The sequence below is a fragment of the Scyliorhinus torazame genome, chromosome 18, assembly GCF_047496885.1.
Source record: "Scyliorhinus torazame isolate Kashiwa2021f chromosome 18, sScyTor2.1, whole genome shotgun sequence".
NCBI lineage: Eukaryota > Metazoa > Chordata > Chondrichthyes > Carcharhiniformes > Scyliorhinidae > Scyliorhinus > Scyliorhinus torazame.
The window spans coordinates 170,466,749-170,482,615 of record NC_092724.1 but is presented as its reverse complement, the minus strand read 5'-3'; the positions used below and the strand labels follow the sequence as shown (position 1 = coordinate 170,482,615).

At 50.7% G+C, this 15,867-nt stretch overlaps 1 long non-coding RNA gene across 1 annotated transcript; it reads left to right on the top strand.

The window, feature by feature from the left end:
- The first annotated feature begins 4,084 nt into the window (after positions 1-4,084).
- Positions 4,085-15,823, top strand: LOC140394878 (uncharacterized). The gene is made up of 3 exons (XR_011936062.1): positions 4,085-4,220; positions 12,428-12,591; positions 14,551-15,823. It is a non-coding gene; the product is annotated as an uncharacterized lncRNA (long non-coding RNA).
- Positions 15,824-15,867: the final 44 nt, after the last annotated feature.

Sequence of the window (15,867 nt, the reverse complement as noted above, 5' to 3'; positions counted from 1 at the left end):
AACACATTCTAAAATGTTAGGCGAAACAAGAACACATTGATCTGCCAGAGATGGAAAATCAAAGGTCATCACCTCAGTTACCTCATGCCTTGTTGGGATGACCTGGGAGACTGTGACCCATGAAGCCATTGCAAAATGTTAAAAAAACACACAATCTGGTAGAACAGAAGGTGTGAAATTCTATTCTTGTGGTCCAGATGCAGAATGGGGTTGGCTCCGACTGCTCAACGTTGCTTTCCCTGTGTTTTCTAATGGGCCTGAGCTGGAGTGTGCTATTCCATGAGGCCATTCATGTGTGTGTCCTAGCTGCTCCGGAACTGCAATGTGTTGCCCCATTGGTAAGAAGTCAGCCTTGTTCAACAAGGACGAGCTGATTCAACAGCTGGGTAGGGTAGCCACATTCGAATTGCGGATAGCGATGAGGACTGTCGGAGAATACAGCAGGATTTAGATTGTCTGGAGACTTGGGCGGAGAGATGGCAGATGGAGTTTAATCCGGACAAATGTGAGGTAATGCATTTTGGAAGGTCTAATGCAGGTAGGGAATATACAGTGAATGGTAGAACCCTCAAGAGTATTGAAAGTCAAAGAGATCTAGGAGTACAGGTCCACAGGTCATTGAAAGGGGCAACACAGGTGGAGAAGGTAGTCAAGAAGGCATACGGCATGCTTGCCTTCATTGGCCGGGGCATTGAGTATAAGAATTGGCAAGTCATGTTGCAGCTGTATAGAACCTTAGTTAGGCCACACTTGGAGTATAGTGTTCAATTCTGGTCGCCACACTACCAGAAGGATGTGGAGGCTTTAGAGAGGGTGCAGAATAGATTTACCAGAATGTTGCCTGGTATGGAGGGCATTAGCTATGAGGAGTGGTTGAATAAACTCGGTTAGTTCTCACTGTAACGAAGGAGGTTGAGGGGAGACCTGATAGAGGTATACAAAATTATGAGGGGCATAGACAGAGTGGATAGTCAGAGGCTTTTCCCCAGGGTAGAGGGGTCAATTACTAGGGGGCATAGGTTTAAGGTGAGAGGGGCAAGGTTTAGAGTAGATGTACGAGGCAAGTTTTTTACGCAGAGGGTAGTGGGTGCCTGGAACTCACTACCGGAGGAGGTGGTGGAAGCAGGGACGATAGTGACATTTAAGGGGCATCTTGACAAATACATGAATAGGATGGGAATAGAAGGATACGGACCCAGGAAGTGTAGAAGATTGTAGTTTAGTCGGGCAGCATGGTCGGCACGGGCTTGGAGGGCCGAAGGGCCTGTTCCTGTGCTGTACATTTCTTTGTTTTTTGTTCTTTGTAGGGGTGGGTTCGGTACGTGGGAATCAGCAGGAAGTTTCCTTTCCCATGTTTAACCTGGTACCATGCCATGAGACCTCATGATGTCCAGAGACAATGTTCAGGGTTCCCAGGGCAACTCCCTCTCGACTGTGTACCAATGTGCCATCGCCTCTGCTGGGTCTGTCTTGTCGCTGAGGCAGGACATTCCCGAGAATGGTGAAGTTCGTGTCTGGGACATTTTCTCTAAGGTGTGATTCCGTGAGTAGGAATATTTCAGGCTGTTGCTTGAATAGACTGTGAGGCAGCTCTCCAAATTGTGATACAATTTGTACCTGTCCTGGGAGTGTTTGATGGGGTCAGTGTGGAGGGAGCTTTACTCTGTATCTAACCCCGTGCTGTACCTGTCCTGGGAGTGTTTGTTGGGGACAGTGTAGAGGGAGCTTTACTCTGTATCTAACCCCATGCTGTACCTGTCCTGGGAGTGTTTGATGGGGACAGTGTAGAGGGAGCTTTACTCTGTATCTAACCCCGTGCTGTACCTGTCCTGGGAGTGTTTGATGGAGACAGTGTAGAGGGAGCTTTACTCTGTATCTAACCCCGTACTGTACCTGTCCTGGGAGTGTTTGATGGGAACACTATAGAAGGAACTTTATTCTGTGACTAACCCAATGCGATACATACCTGGGAGTGTTTGATGGGAACAGTTTAGAGGGAGTCTCATTCTTTATCTAACCCCGTTGGGGAGGCGGTGCGTAGTGGTATTGTCACTGGACTAGTTAACCAGAGACCCAGAGTAATGGTGAGGGGGGATCTTATTGAAACCTTGATTCTTACTGCGAGGCCTGGATAGAGTGGACGTGAAAAGGATGTTTCCACTTGTAGGAAAAACTAGAATCAGAGGACACAATCTCAGACTAAAGGGACGATCCTTTAAAACAGAGATGAGGAGGAATCTCTTCAGACAGAGGGAACTCTGTGGAACTCTTTGCCACAAAAGGCTGTGGAGGCCAAATCACTGAGTGTCTTTAAGACAGAGATAGATGGGTTCTGATTAATAAGGGGATCAGGGGTTATGCCGGTAAGGCAGGAGAATGGGCATGAGAAAATTATTAGCCATGATTGAATGGCGGAGCAGACTCGATGGGCCGAGTGGCCTAATTGTGCTCCTATGTCTTATGGTCTGATGGTCTTTAGGGAAGGAAATCTGCCATCCTTACCTTGACTGGCCTAAATGTGACTCCAGACCCACAGCAATGTGGTTGACTCTTAATTACCCCCTCAAGGGCAACTAGGGATGGGTAATTAATGCTGTCACAGCCTGCGAAGCTCATGTCCCATGAACAAATAAAACAAAATATACCTGTCCTGGGATAGTTTGATATGGATCGGGTTGGACAGGGTAGGGAGCGCTTTACTCGGCATTTAATCTCGTGCTCTGCCTGTCATGGGAGAGCTGATGGGATCAGTGTTAAATGAGCTTTACTCTGTATGTAACCCCGTGCTGTACCTGTCCTGGGAGTGTATGATGGGGACAGTGTAGAGGGAGCTTTACTCTGTATCTAACCCCGTGCTGTTCCTGTCCTGGAAGTGTATGACGGGAGAGTGTAGAGGGAGCTTTACTCTGAATCTAACCCCGTGCTGTACCTGTCCTGGGAGTGTTTGATGGGGACAGTGTAGAGGGAGCTTTACTCTGTATCTAACCCCGTGCTGTACCTGTCCTGGGAGTGTTTGATGGGGACAGTGTAGAGGGAGCTTTACTCTGTATCTAACCCCGTGCTGTACCTGTCCTGGGAGTGTTTGATGGGGACAGTGTTGAAGGAGCTTTACTCTGTATCTAACCCCGTGCTGTACCTGTCCTGGGCGTGTTTGATGGGGACAGTGTAGAGGGAGGTTTACTCTGTATCTAACCCCGTGCTGTACCTGTCCTGGGAGTGTTTGATGGGGACAGTGTAGAGGGAGCTTTACTCTGTATCTATCCCCGTGCTGTACCTGTCCTGGGAGTGTTTGATGGGGACAGTGTAGAGGGAGCTTTACTCTGTATCTAACCCCGTGCTGTACCTGTCCTGGGAGTGTTTGATGGGGACAGTGTTGAAGGAGCTTTACTCTGTATCTAACCCCGTGCTGTACCTGTCCTGGGCGTGTTTGATGGGGACAGTGTAGAGGGAGGTTTACTCTGTATCTAACCCCGTGCTGTACCTGTCCTGGGAGTGTTTGATGGGGACAGTGTAGAGGGAGCTTTACTCTGTATCTATCCCCGTGCTGTACCTGTCCTGGGAGTGTTTGATGGGAACAGTGTAGAGGGAGCTTTACTCTGTATCTAACCCCGTGCTGTACCTGTCCTGGGAGTGTTTGATGGGGACAGTGTAGAGGGAGCTTTACTCTGTGTCTAACCCAGTGCTGTACCTGTCCTGGGAGTGTTTGATGGGGACTTTGTAGAAAGCGCTTTATCCTGGATGTAACCCTGTGATTTACATGATCTGGGAATATTTGATGGACCATTGTGGAGGGAGGTTTAACCAGTTATTGACCCGATATAATTATTGCTCCAATACTCAAATCGCTTGATACTCCTTATCATTCCAACAATTGTTGCCTCTGGTGCCTGGAGTCAGAGACGGGATGGATTGGCCATGAACACAGATTATATGATGAGCCTGTAGACAGACTGGACATGTGACCCTGTTACATCTGGTGTGGGAGGGGCCACAGCTGCTCTGTGACATCATTCCGAGCTGCTGTGATTGGCTGTTGTCTCCTTTGTGCTGTCACCTGGAGACGGGTTTGTGATCCTGGTTACGCCCCAAAAGGGTGACGTCATCACTGGGAGAGCCCCAAGCGGATCCCTCAGTGTCCTGGAGTTTATAACCACCATCAGTCTGAAAATACTTTGATCTACATTGTGTCTGAATCTCAGTGCCGGCCGGTGCGATGCCAGGTACGTAAAGCGTTAGTGCCAATGGTCAGCTGATCTAATCAAGCAGCATGTTTTTCTGATTGTTAATAATCGGCAAAGTCCAGACCCCACACAACCAGCCACACAAAATAAAGTGTCTCCTGTTAGATATGATTGTGTGATTGGGCAGCACTTGTTGAACAATTGTTTGTGCGCTGACCAGTAATTTAACCCTAACACTAGCTAATTTAGCACTAACACTAACTAATTAGACACAAACACTAACTAATTAGACACTAATAACCAATTTAAGATAATCAGTCGAGCTCAAATGTGGGTCATTTACACTTTCTAGAAGTGACACAGCTTCATACAAAAAGACGGAATGTGTTCAAGTTGCTGCGTGTTTTTATATTCTGCGGAGGTTTGGGGAGACAATTGTTCCTCCTGCATTCTCCATGGCAACGCCTCGGCCAATCAGAGTTGACTTGATATCAATCAGAACACTTCAGTTTAAGTTGCTTTTATTGTTTGAAATTGGATATAATTGTATTTGTCCTGATCAGTTCAATGTGAAAAGCATTGACAATATGTTCCCCTTGTCAGTAATATTGAAATCTTTTCTGCTGATGTATTCTTGCCCACAGGCAATGTGATGGAGATCTTACAGGTGGCAAGCCTGTTTCACCAGGCCCCAGCCTATGAGAGCAGGTAGGTGTACTAAGGGAATGAGAGAATCACGGAGGTGAATTACAGTACTGGGGGTAGCAGTAGATTGGTCCTGATTTCTGGGGCATGGTTCACCAGTGTTCATGGAGAGTGAATAGTGCGTTGGGGAAGAGATAGTGGTTGGGTGAGGGGAAGACAGATCACTGGTTATGGGATAGATTACACTGTGTGACTTGTTGGACCTGGAGCAAACAATATTTCTCTCCTGGTCCACAAGCAGTGCTGGAAATACACTGAAGCAAAGGATTCGAGTACAGGAGCAGAGATAAGGGCAGTAATGAGACCATTCCTGGTATATTGCGTGCATTTTTGCTCTCTTTATCTGAGCAAAGATGTTTTTGCTATGGATGGACTGCAGCGAAGGTCTACCAGATGATCGCTGGGATGGCGAGACTGACGTATGAGGAGAGATTGAGTCTGTTAACATTATATTTGCTGGAGTTCAGAAGAAGGGGCAGGGGGTCTCATCAATTCAGGAAGGATGTTCCTGATGGTGGAAGTGTCCAGAACTAGGGGTCACAGTATGAGGACACAGTAGACCATTTAGGACTAAGATGAGGAGAAACATCTTCACCCAGAGAATGGTGAGCCTGTGGAATTCTCACATTGCTCACCCGCAATCTGAATGTGAACTTCCAGCATGTTATCATCACTCTGGCCTGGAGGATCCTTGACTAGGAGATCACTGATTAATCCTGTCTCATTACATAACAGGTATAAAATATCCTTGCTTGGTTTCAGAGTGTCGCTACTGAAGGGGGTCTATAAACTACTCCCACCAGTGAGTTATTTGCTTTGCTGTTGTTTAACTCCACATAAACTCACTTCCGGGTGCGGCTATGCAGAGCTAGGTCACATATTCGGTAGCTCCCGCTTGGAACGGACTTTTGGGCTCTTTTACAGGGTCCCCACGGCATTTGTTTGACATTTCCCGGTGTGGCAAGAAGACTGCAACACTCCCCTGACAGTGTCCCCCCAGGAATGTTATGTCTTTTGGCTACCAAACCCAGCAGAAACAGTAAAAGATTTGGCTGCAACAGGATAAACAGGGCCCCTTCCAGCATGCAAGTGGGGGAAGGGCAAGCTTAAAGCTGCAAACTGACCTGAGGACCGTTATCAAAAGTGAATTCTAACAGCAGAGGGAACAACTGTGAAAAGATCTCACCAGGGTCACTGAAGAAGCAGGGACGAGGCTTCCGGTGGCGGCCACGGAGGAGTAGGTCACGCATTCGGCAGCTCCCGACTGGAACGGACACTTAGACCTTTTTCAGGAGTTTCCACAGACATTTTTGGGGCAGATTGGTGAAGCGAACACTGCCAAAAGGATTCCCTCTCGAGACTTTTGGGCTCTTTTCAGGGCCCCCAAGGGCACTTTTTCGACGTTTCCCGGTGTGGGAAGGAGTTAATAATAGTTCCCCGTCAGTATATGGCGGGGTGACAAAAAAGGTGGTGGTGGACCAGAAGAAGGGAGGGAAGAAGGACAAAATGGCGGTGGGCGGAGACCAGGCAGCGTGGAGGCAGTGGGCGGAGGAGCAACAGGAGGGTATCCAGCGCTGCCTCAGAGAGATTAAAAAGGACCTGCTAGAGCCGATGAAGGCTTCTATTGATAAGCTGCTGGAGACACAGACGGCCCAGGGGGTGGCGATCCGAGAGGCTCAACAAAAGATCTCTGACAATGAGGACGAGATCTTAGTCCTGGCGGTAAAGGTGGAGGCGCACAAGGCGCTCCACAAGAAATGGCAGGAGCGGTTCGAGGAGATGGAGAATCGGTCGAGGCAGAGGAATCTGTGGATTCTGGGCCTCCCGGAAGGGCTGGAGGGGCCGGACATGAGGGCCTATGTGGTCACCATGTTAAACTCGCTGATGGGAGCGGGGTCCTTCCAGGGGCCCCTGGAGCTGGAAGGGGCCCATAGAATGTTGGCAAGGAGGCCCAAGGCTAACGAGCCTCCGCGGGCGGTGCTGGTGCGGTTCCATCGGTTCGTCGATCGGGAGTGTGTGCTCAGGTGGGCCAAGAAGGAGAGGAGCAGCAGGTGGGAGAAAGCGGAGGTTCGGATATATCAGGACTGGAGTGCGGAGGTGGCGAAGAGGAGGGCCGGGTACAATCGAGCGAAGGCAGTGCTGCACAGGAAGGGGGTGAAGTTTGGCATGTTGCAGCCGGCGCGACTGTGGGTTACCTACAAGGACCGGCACCATTATTTTGAGTCTCCAGAGGAGGCGTGGGCCTTTGTTCAGACCGAGAAGATGGACACAGACTGAGGGTCGGGATGGGCGATTGGGGACTGCGGTGGATATGTTATGCCTATTTTTGGTTCGGGGGGGGGGGCCTTTGCATTGTTTTGGGTTTCTTTTTCTCTGTGTTTTTCTCTTTCGGGTTGGGGAGGGTGGATGGGGTGGGTTGGGCATTGTTTTGGTTGGAGGCGGGGCCTGGTAGGTGGAGAGCGCGGGATTTTTTCCCGCGCCGAAGACTGGGGTGGGGGGGGGGGGGGGGCGGGACCGGGACGGGGAAGCGAAGATTGTTTCCCGCGCTTAGAACGGAGGGGGAGAGCCTGTGAATGGGGAGCGGGAGAGGAGGGTGTGCCACACAATGGGAGGAGTCAAAGGGGAGGCGGGAGGGGGTCAGCAGGAGTCAGCTGACTTGCGGAAGTGCAATGGGGGGAGTAAACCAGCTAGGATGGGTCCTAGCCGGGGGTGGGGGGGGGGGAAATCGATTTGCTGCTGCTAAGATCAAGGAGGAGCTGGAGCGAGTGAGGTGGGCCGAGACGGGGGTATGCCGCTGTGGGGAACGGGCCGGGTGTGGAGTGCGGGCGCCTGGCTGGCCGAGGAGGGGTCATGGTTAGTCGGCGGGGGAGGGGGACGGGTAGCCCCCAGTCCGGCTGATAACCTGGAATGTAAGGGGACTGAATGGGCCGGTTAAGCGGGCTCGCATGTTCGCGCACCTGAAGGGGCTCAAGGCGGATGTGGTTATGCTCCAGGAGACACACCTGAAGGTGGCAGACCAGGTAAGATTGAGGAAAGGGTGGGTAGGTCAGGTGTTTCACTCGGGGCTAGATGCCAAAAATCGAGGGGTGGCGATCTTGGTGGGAAAGAAGGTATTATTCGAGGCGTCGAGCATTGTGGCAGATAATGGCGGTAGGTACATAATGGTAAGTGGTAAGTTGCAGGGAGAGAGGGTGGTACTGGTCAATGTGTATGCTCTGAACTGGGACGATGCGGGTTTTATGCAGCGTATGTTGGGTCGGATCCCAGACTTGGAAGTGGGGGGCCTGATAATGGGGGGAGACTTTAACACGGTGTTGGATCCTGCACTGGATCGCTCCAGGTCTAGGACGGGTAGGAAGCCGGCGGTGGCTAGAGTGTTGAGGGGGTTTATGGACCAAATGGGAGGGGTGGACCCTTGGAGATTTGCAAGGCCGGGGGCTAGGGAATTTTCATTCTTCTCACATGTCCATAAGGTTTGTTCTCGAATCGACGTTTTCATTTTGAGTAGGGCACTGATAGCGAGAGCAGAGGATACCGAGTATTCGGCAATAGCCATTTCGGACCACGCCCCGCATTGGGTGGACTTGGAGATGGGGGAGGAGAGGGACCAGCACCCGATGTGGCACTTGGAGGTGGGGCTGTTGGCGGACGAGGAGGTGAGCGAGCGGGTCCGAGGAAGTATAGAGAGGTACTTGGAGACCAACGACAACGGGGAGGTCCGAGTGGGGATGGTATGGGAGGCACTGAAGGCGGTGGTAAGGGGAGAGCTGATCTCCATCAGGGCCCACAAGGAGCAGAGGGAGCAGGGGGAGAGGGAGAGGCTGGTGGGGGGAGATGGTGAGGGTAGACAGGAGGTATGCGGAAGAACCTGAGGAAGGATTGTTGAGGAAGAGGCGCAGCCTCCAGGCCGAATTCGACCTGGTGACCACCAGGAAGGCGGAGGTGCAGTGGAGGAAGGCCCAGGGGGCAGTCTACGAGTATGGGGAAAAGGCAAGCCGGATGCTGGCGCATCAGCTTCGGAAGCGGGACGCAGCTAGGGAGATCGGGGGAGTTAAGGACAGGGGAGGGAGCGTGGTGCGGAGTGGGGTTGGCATCAATGGGGTCTTCAGGGACTTCTACGAGGAATTGTACCGATCCGAGCCCCCACGGGAGGAGGGAGGGATGGCCGTTTCCTGGACCAATTGAGGTTTCCAAAGGTGGAAGAGGGACTGGTGGCCCCGATTGGGCTGGAGGAGCTGATCAAAGGGATAGGAAGCATGCAGGCGGGGTAGGCACCGGGGCCAGACGGTATCCCGGTCGAGTTCTATAAAAAATATATGGACCTGTTGGGCCCGCTGTTAGTTAGGACCTTTAATGAGGCAAGGGAGGGTGGGGGGCTTTACCCCCGATGATGTCCCGGGCACTGATCTCCTTGATCCTGAAGCGGGACAAGGATCCCCTGCAATGTGGGTCTTACAGATCGATTTCCTTGCTAAATGTAGATGCCAAAGTGCTGGCGAAGGTCTTAGCCACGAGGATTGAGGATTGTGTGCCGCAAATCATCCATGAAGACCAGGCGGGGTTTGTGAAGGGGAGACAGTTGAACGCGAATGTGCGGACACTTTTGAACGTTATCATGATGCCGGCGAGGGAGGGGGAGGCGGAGATAGTGGTGGCGATGGACGCTGAGAAAGCCTTCGATAGGGTAGAGTGGGGGTACCTGTGGGAGGTGCTGAAGAGGTTCGGGTTTGGGGAGGGGTTTGTCAGGTGGGTTAGGCTGTTGTACGAGGTCCCGATGGCGAGTGTGGCCACAAATAGGAGGAGGTCCGAGTACTTTCGGTTGCACTGAGGGACGAGACAGGGGTGTCCCCTGTCCCCCCTGCTCTTCGCACTGGCGATTGAACCCCTGGCTATGGCACTGAGAGTCAAGGAACTGGAGGGGGTTGGTGCGGGGTGGGGAGGAGCATAGGGTGTCGCTTTATGCGGACGACCTGCTGCTGTATGTGGCAGACCCGGTGGGAGGAATGCCAGAGGTAATGAGGATGCTTAGGGAATTCGGGGACTTTTCGGGGTACAAGCTCAATATGGGGAAGAGCGAGCTGTTCATAGTTCAGCTAGGGGACCAGGAGAGGGGGATTGGCGAGCTCCCACTAAAAAGGGTGGAGAGGAGTTTCAGATATTTGGGGGTCCAGGTGGCCAGGAGCTGGGGGGCCCTGCATAGGCTTAACTTTACAAGGCTGGTGGAGCAAATGGAGGAGGAGTTCAAGAGGTGGGACACGTTGCCGCTGTCCCTGGCGGCTAGGGTGCAGTCAATCAAAATGACGGTGCTCCCAAGGTTTTTGTTCCTGTTCCAGTGCCTCCCCGTGTTTATCCCGAAGGCTTTTTTCAGGCGGGTTAACAGGAGTATAATGGGGTTTGTGTGGGCGCGAGGGACTCCGAGGGTGAGAAGGGTGTTCCTGGAGCGGAGTAGAGATAGGAGGGGGGCTGGCGCTGCCCAACTTCTGTGGGTACTACTGGGCCGCCAATGCGACACTGGTGCGCAAGTGGGTGATGGAGGGGGAGGGGGCTGCATGGAAGAGGCTGGAGATGGTGTCCTGTGTGGGTACGAGTCTGGGGGCGCTGGCAACGGCGCTGCTGCCACTCCCTCCAAGGAGGTATACCACGGGCCCGGTGGTGGTGGCGGCCCTCAAAATTTGGGGGCAGTGGAGGCGGCATGGGGGGGAAGTTAGGGCCTCAGCGTGGACCCCATTACGAGGGAACCACCGGTTCGTCCCAGGAAGAACAGGTGGAGGGTTCTCGGGGTGGCACAGGGCAGGCATACGAAAGTTGGGGGACCTGTTTGTGGACGGGAAGTTCGCGAGCTTGGGTGAGCTGGAGGAGAAGTACGGGCTCCCCCCGGGGAACACCTTCAGGTACTTACAGGTAAGGGCGTTTGCCAGACGGCAGGTGGTGGAATTCCCACGGCTACTGCCCCACACAGTACAGGACAGGGTGCTCTCGGGGGGGTGAGTGGGAGTGGGGAAGATCTCGGAAACTTACCAGGTGATGCAGGAGGAGGAGGAGGCCTCAGTGGTGGAGTTGAAAGGTAAGTGGGAGGAGGAGTTGGGAGAGGAGATCGAAGAGGGGGCGTGGGCAGATGCCCTAGGGAGGGTGAACTCTTCCTCTTCATGCACGAGGCTCAGTCTCATACAGTTTAAGGTGCTGCACAGGACACACATGACCGGGACAAGGATGAGCCGGTTCTTTGGGGGTGAGGACAGGTGTGTTAGGTGCTCAGGGAGCCCAGCAAATCACACCCATATGTTCTGGGCATGCCCAGCGCTGGAGGAATTTTGGAAGGGCGTAGTGAGGACCGTGTCGAGGGTGGTAGGATCCAGGGTCAAACCGGGCTGGGGGCTCGCAATATTTGGGGTGGCAGAGGAGCCGGGAGTGCAGGAGGCGAAAGAGGCCAGAATTCTGGCCTTTGCGTCCCTGGTAGCCCGGCGAAGGATTCTCCTTCAGTGGAAAGATACGAGGTCCCCAAGCGTGGAATCCTGGATCAGCGATATGGCAGGGTTCATTAAATTGGAGAGGGTGAAATTCGCCTTGAGAGGGTCGGTACAAGGGTTCTTTAGGCGGTGGCAACCGTTCTTAGACTTTCTGGCAGAACGATAGACATTGGTCAATGGCAGCAGCAGCTTGGGGGGGGAGGGGGGTTTGCTTTATTTTTGTTTATGTTATTTACACTGGAAGGGTCTGAGGGGGTGTATACACCTGTTGTCTTAAGTCGGGGTGTTAATGTTAATTTATTATTTAGGTACGGGGGGAGGGGTTTGGGGGGTACTTAACCCTGTTGGGTTCTTTTTTCTTTCTCATTTTGTTATTGATATTTTATGAAAACCTTTAATAAAATTTTTTTTAAAATTTTTTTTTAAAACTCCACATAAACTGATTGTACAACTTGATCTTCTGAGGCAAGATCATTCCTCAAAACTGTACTGACGTCAGCATTTATATCAGAGCCACACCAGCCCCTCCTTTTCCTTTCAGTCCTTCGATAATGCCAAAAATCATTGAAAATTCAGTTTGCAGCCTCAATCACGTTTGGGTCTATGTCTCTGTAATGGGTTCCACATGGATTTGCAATTGTGCTATCAATTCATCCATCTCGTGCTGTGAGCATTCAGATAGAGAGCTGTCTTTTTCCATTTCTCCCTTCTCTGACCCGGTTTGTATGCTCTATCGCTTGTCACATTCTGGTTATCATTACCTGAATCGTTCCCCTACATCCACCTTTCCATGTTCTTTTTCATTAATGGCTGAAAAACTCCCTCTTGTGAAGCAATGTCCCCCTCTACCCACAGGTTTCTTGCATTGTGCTGTGGCATGAAACACTGGAGTGTCTGTGATTTAATTTATTCTGTGACACAAACATATTTGACTCGCAACATTGAGTGATCAGCGTCTGTCCGCTCCCATCCTGTTTTATGATTTCCTACTGGTTCCATATGGAATATTGTAGGCGGGTCATGTCAAACATAAGGATTATCCCATCTTTGACTGCTGCAATTTCTTTATTTTAGCACATCTTTCAAAACCGGGCCTGTCCTCCAGATGTCCCGGAATTCCTGACAACACATTTCCAGGACTGTGGCAGAAAAGAAGAAGCAGGTGTCCACTCACACTCATCAACAGCTGCAGTGCAGATGGGAAATGCTGGATTTCCCGTGGAGGGCAATAATGGCAGGTCTGTTGAATCAAAGTCACTCGACACAATAGATAGTGAAGGAGAGAATCAAAAAGTACAAAGCTTTGAGCTGTTGGATTCTGAATAAGCGGAGGTTCCCCAGGGAAGGGCACAGTCAGAGCAGATCCATGTGTCAGAAAGGTTTGTGTCCAGATGTAATCCAGAATGCCTGTAGGCCAAGAGTCAATGCAGGTTAACACATAAAGGCCAATTACAAAGGGATTGGAAGTTCAAAGATAATTAGTACTGAAATATCAAAGTGAAGATATGAATTGTAGACGAGATGAAATTCAGTCCTGATATCTAAATATTTGATAAAACATCTCAGGTACTTTACTCTGTATCAAACTTATGCCTGGGAATGTTTAGTGGGTCAATGCAAAAGAGAATTTGTTCAGTAATCAGTACAAACCCTGTCCAGGGAGTGTTTGACGGAATGTGTTCGAAGGATGTATACATTATAGGCAGTCCCCCCCCCCCACCGTGTGTCTCTCTATTGCGCGCCATTCGCCAGTGGCGAGATTCTATCTACCCGCCTCTTGTCAATGGGATTTCCGCACAGCCCGCTGGCGGGGGTGCGCTGCCAGGGGGAAAAGTGAATCCTGACGACCTGAGAATTCTGGCCAATGTTTGACCCAAGTTCTACCTGACCAGGGAATTCTCAACGATCCCTCTTGGGAGGAACCTTACTCTGTACATACCGAGCTCATGTTATTTCCAATACTTACCCATCATGCCCTCTCCAATAATATCTCCCATGATCCCATCCTGATGCTCCTGATGACTCCTTCACTTTCTGCCTCTGAAGCCCCTTCCTGTTAGAGTGAATCGAGTGGTTTCAGGGAACAGAGGAAGTTGAAATATCCCGGCCTCAATCCAACCCCATTCCTGCTCTGCCCCGGCCTCAGCAAATTTCCACCGTTCAATCAGGGGAATCTGCAAGAATTTTCCTGCCGCCTGCCTCCACCAACTAACCTTAATCGATGTTTGTGTGAAGTTATTCCTAAACTTACCGTCTCCCAATATCTACACACATGCATAATTGTGACTGAATTTAGAACATTGCTCTGGATTAACCTATTCTATTCCACTTCCTGTCATATATTCCTGCTTTACTGTTTAAGAATTCTCAGTGTCACTGACATTCCCTCTCAACTCAGTCCTCTGATCCCAGGGGAGTGTAAATCGAAGGGGCTTTGTGCCCCCAACATTGGAAAAAAATGAAGGTTCTGAGGGCAGACCTGCCATCAGTGTAGGCTGTGGGCACAATCTACTGGAAGGAGGTCCCATAATAGGCCACCTCCTCACTCCCCATTGGGCAAGGTCTCAATGCTGCCGACAGCCTTCAGAGATGCTTCCCAGGCCACTCTCTGTGAAAGTTCCATGTCAACGAAAATGGGTTTGGGAGCCAGTCCAATGCCTATTCCCCTCAATTTCAATGGCAGCCCCGCTGGACACCAATCCAGCCAACGACAAGCTGGTAAAAGTTAGCAGAATGTGTTACAGCCCAAGGTGCCGGCCTCTTGGCCCATCTCAGCACCAGTCCGAGGGGCTTTGTAACCAACCAAACCGGAGCCCAGGCCTCAATGGGAGCACTTACCAGCCGCTGTGTTCTTGTAGCTCAGAGGGAACATGATTGGACTCCTGCTTGGAATGAAGGAAATGGAGTCATAAAGAGGATGAAAATTAAATGAACATTTCATTCTATATTATTAATAAATGGGTAGTTTGGACATTGCAAGTTGCTCCAAGCTCCATTCCCCTTTCTAGCCGCAGGTTTCTGGTGTTCTGCTGCTCTCTGAAACTCCAGGGTGCAGAAAATGTCATTATTTTTGTTTCCAATAGTCTCCTGTGATCAGCCCACTCCCGTCCGACTTTAACATTTCCATCTGGTTGCAGTAGAAATTTTGCAAATATTAGAATTTCTCACCTTTGACCTCTTCAATTTCTTCATTTCAGACCAACTTTAAAGAGCCCAACAGAGGTGGTGTGTTTGCTGACAGCTCATTGCCAGCCCTGGCCAGTGTCAGCACAGACATAGGACATATACACAGAATCCATCTTGTCCACACCCTCTTGCTGTGCTGTTCAGATGGGGAAGTGCTGGATTTCACCAGCAATGGAGATCACAGCAGCTTTGTTGGATCAAATAGTCAGTCAAAGTGAGAGATGATGAAGGACAGGATCAGAAAATGTTCGTCTTTGAGGAACTGGATTCTAAACAAAATGGGGATCTCCACTCAATCCAGATGAACTTGCACGAGGCCTGTCCCAAAGGAATTGGAAAGCAAACGGCACAAAGAGAACTAGCACAAGCGGATTGAACAGTGGGAAAAATGTGAATTATAGATACGAGATGAAATTTGACCCTGAAGGAAAGAAAGAAAGAAGCTCGGTGTCAATCTATAATAATTCGGAATTGAAGCTCTAATGTGCTGCATCCTGGACTGGACCGAATGATCAACTCTTCCCACTTTCATATGATCCACTTTCCCACTGCTGTTTACGGAGTGGTTCAGACCCCATTAGACGGGTTTACAGTCAATCTCAGCATTTGTTCTTAATACCCAATGAGAAATTTAGTTGATCATAAGATTTCATCCCCAGAGCCGACCAATGTGCAGACACTGGTCAACACTGAATCACAGAGTACATGTGTATCATTTTCTCCTCTTCTCCCTCACCCAGATCTCTATGGAGACACAAGCGACAGCTCCTGGTCCCCTTCAGTCACCATTCCAGTTAATGCTGAGCCTGATGGAGGAGCCGAGGTCCTGTCCCTCTGAACTACTTTGATGACATCTCCATAGTTGTGGAATGCTTCATCTGACTGATGTAGAGTCCAGTCTCTGGCACGTCATGTGTGGGAGGTCAATCCCTCGAATGGACCGACACGGCCCTTGTGTCTGTTTCTCTCACCAGCAGCAGGACATCCCTCCTGGATCAAAACACAGGATGACCTTCCTGATTCCTCCCATTCAATTCCTTAGTTTCCAGACTTCCCAGCAGTCTGTGATGAAGCCAGGTGTAGGCCCCAGGCCCAGTAGAAGCCGTGTGGGGCAAACATCTGGAACCGGGGAGTTAACTGAATGTGGGGAATTTGGGAGGTTCTTTCAGTGAAATGTTCACAATTAGCTTGGGTTCTGGAACAAATGCACATCTTGAGGTAATGATATTCGTCTCATTGCACGAGTGAGGGTTTGTGTCTGGACAGACACTTCCTGCTGTCCAATAAGGTGGTGGGGGGGGCAAAGGGGTTGAATATTAGGAAATGGT